Here is a 5,382-nt window from a genome sequence, read left to right as displayed (position 1 = left end):
AGACCTGCATTCCTATTTTTCTGTTGTAGATTTCTACTTTAATCCCATTGTTATATTGGAGCAGACACTGATTTTTAAGGCTTCATGGAGGGTTTGTTTTTTGTTTTGTTTTGGTTTGGTTTTTTCCAGTACTGGGGATGGAACCCAGGACCATTCTACCTTCCAGCTACACTCCCAGCCCTATTTTTTATTCTTTATTTTGAAACAAGTTCTCACTAAATTACAAAAGGCCTCCCTAAGTAGCTGAGGCTGACCACAAACCACGATCCTCCTGTCTCAGCCCCCAAGAACTGGGATTATAAGTGTGCACCACCAGGCCTAGGGTGGAATATTTTTAAAAATGTGTTAGGTGGGTTTAATATTGGGCTGGATCCCACCCTTTAAACCATCCTGTAGCATCCAGAGTAGACTCACAAGGTCAAATGCCGTAAGAGAGGCAGAAATTCAGAAGAATAGAGCTTCTCTGAGAATCAAGCTGCTTCTCTGTAGGGAGACGCAGGCCTGTGTAAGGGAGTAAGAACATCTCTTGCCAAAAGAGAAAACCCATCAGGAGGCGGCCTGAGGCTGCAGGTTTGAGGCCCTGAACAGCCTCAAAGCCTGTGACTCTGCCTTTCAGACAGCAGAGGGCAGAAGACCAAGAGATCCCCGTCCACACAGAGAAGGTACAGGTGGCAGGGCCCGAGGAGGGTCCTTCTCCCTGGAGGGAGGGCTGTGGGCGCAGCCTGGGAAGAGATGGACCTGCACCCCCACAGGCCTGGTCCTCTGGAGTCTGAGTACCCTGGTGGGCCAGGCCCCTCTGCCTTGTCTTCCCCATGCCTCTAAGGCCTCCACAGAAGCCTCGAAGGCGGCTCACAAGAGACCCAGGAGACGAGCAGGCCGGCAGGATGCGGAAAGGGAAGCTACTGGTGCGTACCACCCAGCCGACCCAGCTGGAGCCAGCAGACGGCATGGCCACCAAGGCTGAGCAGGCCATGTGGAGGGCAAGAGAATTCAAGGGCCACGTGGCTACCCACCCAGCTTGGTCAGGCTCAGAAACCGGGTCTCAGAGGTGAGGGCGGGGTCTGCAAGCCAGACCAGGGGCGCGGGGTTTGGGGTAAGGCCTGCCTGGCCCTGGCATCTCTCTGCAGCAGGTGCAAAGGCCTATCCAACCTCTTGTCCCTGGGGCAGCTTGACAGATGAGAACCTACTGCCCCTGACACCCCGGCAGCTGGCAGGTAAGGGCCTCAGGGCTGGGAGTAGGGAGGGAAGTCAGGGGTGCTCAGAGCAAAACGGCAAGGGTTGCCTGCCTCGAGGAGGGGTCAGTACTTACAAACTTTGCAAGAAGCCAGCATTTCTAACTTTCCCTTCATGACAGTCTAAGTTCATTTCTACAACTGAGGACTCACTGATGTGCCAGCGCCCAGGTGTGTGTGTGTGTGTGTGTGTGTGTGTGTGTGTGTGTGTACACAAAGTAAAGAAAAAGCAAACTAGACAGATTGGTGAATAACTAAATGAAAATATTTAGATGGAGGGAGAGGATGGAAAGGAGAAAGGAAGAGGAATCCAGGGAGAAAGGTTCAAAGAAGCAAGTTCATTTACTACCAAAGGTCAGGGTTGCAGGGTTTTGGGGTAAGATAGAATTATTCACTGTCCAGGGGTCTTCAAAGGTCCCTCAAAGCAGAATTGTTTTTCTATTTATTTATTTATTTATTTATTTATTTATTTATTTATTGCAGCACTGGGGATGGAACCCAGAGGCAGTCTACCTCTGAGCTACATCTCCAGCCCTATTTTTTATTCTTTATTTTGAAGCAGGATCTCAGTGAGTTTCAAAGGACCTCACTAAATAGCTGAGGCTGTCCACGGACCACAATCCTCCTGTCTCAGCCTCCCAAATGCTGGGATTACAAGCGTGCACCACCATGCCTGGCTCAGAATTATTTTCTGCATCATCAATTTTATGAGGCTGAGATGGGAGGATTGCAGGATTGAGGCCAGCCTCATCAATTTAACAAGGCCCTCACAAACTTAGTGGGACCATTTCAAGACAAAAATATAACTCAGGTATGGTGGCGCACACCTGTAATCCCAGTACTTGGGAGGCTGAGACAGAAGAATCACAGGTTCAAGGACTGCTTCCACGTGTAGTGAGATTCTCATCAACCTAGCAAGACCCTGTTTCCAAATAAGAAATAAAACCAGGCTGGGCATGTAGCTCAGATCTAGAATGCTCCTGGGTTCAATACCTAGTATCATTTTTTTTTTTTCCCAGTGCTGGCTACATGCCAGGACTCCAAAGCACTGTAGTTTCAGAACCAGACAACCAACTGTGACCTTGGACACGAGTTTTCAAAGCTTTTTACTCTCCAAATTTTTCTTGAGTGTGTGGTACTAGGGAGTTGTGTGTGGTACTAGGGAGTTGAATCCAGAGGCATTCTACCTCCAAACTACACCCCTAGACTTGTTTGTTTGTTTGTTTGTTTTGTAGGTGGGGATGGAACTCAGGGGCATTCCGCCTCCAAGCTACACACCCTGCCCTATTTTTTATTCTTTATTTTGAAACAAGGTCTCACTATGTTGCGGAGGGCCTCACTAAGTAGCTGAGGCCACCAGCAAACCGCGATCCTCCTGTCTCAGCCTCCCAAATGCTGGGATTACAAGCGTGCGCCACCATGCCCGGCTTATTTTTTGTTTTGAAACAGGGTCTTGCTAGGTTGCTGCGAGTCTCACTAAGTTGCTGAGGCTGGTCTCGAACCAGAGATCCTCCTGTCTTAGCCTCCCAAGTACCGGGATTACAAGGGTGTGCCACCATGCCCGGCTGCAATGCGTTTTATACACACATGCAAGGATTGAATGGACTCTCAGGTGCCAACACACAACTGTTGTTCTTCAGATTGAGAGTTATAATGCCAGGAGGTTGGCATTATGATGTCAGGGGGACAGCCCAAGCTGTCCATGCCACCTGAGGCTGAAGAGGGAAGATCTCGGGGTTCCCACCTGTGTGGTTCACCTTGCCGCCTGCCCCCTCGACCCTCAGCCTTCCAGGATATCTTCAAATTGTTCAGCTGCAGTCCAACGGGCACTGTGGATATGCACAGCATGAAAACTTCCCTGCGCAATGTGGGCATCCAACTGGGTCCACAGGAGATGTGTGAGGCTCTTCGGCTGGCAGACTTGGATGGTGGGTGCCCCATACCTGCCCCCAGGCCTCTCCCGCCTCCAGGTGCACGCATGAATGCTGCCCTGCCCACAAAATCCCTAGCCTGTCCTATTTAAAGTTCCCTCTTCCAGGAAGACTGCCCTGATCAACACCCCTACCTCATGGCTTGAACATCACTGCTAAATTAATCCTCATCCTGAGTAGGGCTCCCCCACGCTGAGGGCTGTTACTCCCTTACTCAAACTGGGGTCCACCCTTGGCTTGTCCCGTGGAGCCAGGTGACTATCGCATGCCATGCCCATTGGGCTGCGGCTGAACAGTTGGGAATAGCAGAGCTGAGGGTCAAGAGGGGGACAGGCAGCCAGGTGACCGCAAGCAGGGGGACCCTGGGATCTGTGTGTGCAGGGGCAGGCACCCAAGGGCACCCTCTTCTCTCTCTCCCTCCAGGTGATGGAATCGTAAGCTTCAAAGACTTCCTGGGGGTCCTCACTGACAACCACAGCTTCGCTCTGTGCATGGGTGAGGGCCAAGGCTGGTGCGGCAGAAGAGGGCCTGGCAGGGGCCCCCCTCACCCCCACTGTGTTCACTGTGCCCAGGCCAAGTGCGGAAGAGGCGGGTCTACGACTCCCAGGGCCTGCAGACCTTGTTCTTAGAGATGGTGTTCAAGTTGCTAAGCCAGGGCTTCGTGCCCTCCAAGCCTGCGCGGGAGGTGATGAGGTGGGCACAGGGCCCCGCAGCAGTCTCTCCCCTGCGGGCAGGCTCTGATGTTCCTGCCCCAGAGACAGGAGCTCTGCCTTCTGAGGCAGTTTCCTGGACCCCAAGTCTCCCCAAGCCAAAGACCAGTGGCTTCCTGTCCTGCTTGGTTTTCCCCATCTGGGAGAGGGAAAGGATGAGGGAGGTGGTCTGAGGCGGCTGCCCCACTTTTCTCCTCCCAGCTACTACTTCAAGAAGCAGCGGGCTCTGCAGCTGAGCCCAGACTGCGGGAGGCGGGTCCGTGGCCAGGGCCAGCCCGGGCGCGGCCACGAAGGCCTCAATTTCTTCTACCAGAGGGCCCGGGTCAGCGGCCTCTCGGGCACGGAGCTGGCGCGCTCACTGCACTTACTGTGCAAAGCGGGTGCGCCCCCCAGGGACCCCCAAGGCAGGGGGCGGGACGGGACAGGGGACTCTCCTGGCCACACACAGCCCCCACCCCGCCACTGGCTTGCGAGGACCCCCTCCCAGCACTGTCTCCTCCTCCTCCTCCTCCTCCTCCTCCTCCTCCTCCTCCTCCTCTTCGGGGGTACCCGCCCCAGGTGGGCGCAGCCCCTATTCTCAGATACCCAAAACCGCGGGGCGGATGCGGGCAGACCGCAGGACACGGAGCCGGAGCCGAGTCCCCAGCCCCGACGTCCGCCTCTCCAAGCCCGGCTGCCCCAAGCTCCCGCCCAGCCTGAGGCCGCTCTGCCAAGGTGAGAGCCGGAGCCTGGGGCGAGGCCCGGAGAACCCCCGCAGGGCAGATGGGGCGGAGGCGGGCAGCAGATGCAGACTGGCGGGCGGCAGGCGAGGAGTGGGAGCGAACCAAAAGAAATGGGGCCAGTGCAGAGGGGGAGGCGTGGCTCGAGTTGGGCTGGCCAGCCGCTCAGGTAGGAGGGGGCGCAGCGGAAGTGGGGCGGCGGCGCCCAGGCCCACCCCGGCGGTGCCAACCCCAGCTGCCGGGGTGACGCTCCGCCTGCCTCCTCTGCCCTCCCGCAGGGTTCCCGGTGGAGTCGCTGGACCAAATGCGCCCTGCGAAGCGCCTGAGCTCCCCCCCAACACTAGTGCAGAAGCAGCCTTTCTCCCCCTCGCTGGGGAGACACGCTCTCAAGAGCTGGTTCAAATAAAGCTTTTGCTGAGCGAAACCGGCTGCACGTGGTGGAGGCGGCACGGAGCGGATTCCGATCTTTTGCAAACATCTTTATTAATCTCGTATAAAAATAAGGCCCAAGGAGAGTCCTTGGGGCTGGGGGTTGGTGGGCGGAAGGCGAGGTGCACTTTATAAGTTACAGGCCGTTCAGGCTAAGTATGGCTGGGGGTGGGGGAGTGCTACAAGCAGCATCTGGATGGTTAGACCAGCAGGAGGAGGGTGCGCTGGCCCACTGGAGGCCGGCTCAAGACTGTGGTGGACAGCAGGAGAGGCTGCCCGGCCCTGCCGAGCTGAGGACCACCTTCCCTGAGCCCCAGCCTGCCCACAGCCCCATCCCCTACAGAATCCACCTGCAGAAAGG

Source organism: Muscardinus avellanarius (genome assembly GCF_963383645.1).
Source record: "Muscardinus avellanarius genome assembly, chromosome: 16".
Classification (NCBI taxonomy): Eukaryota; Metazoa; Chordata; class Mammalia; order Rodentia; family Gliridae; genus Muscardinus; species Muscardinus avellanarius.
Note: the sequence above shows the minus strand (reverse complement) of the source record.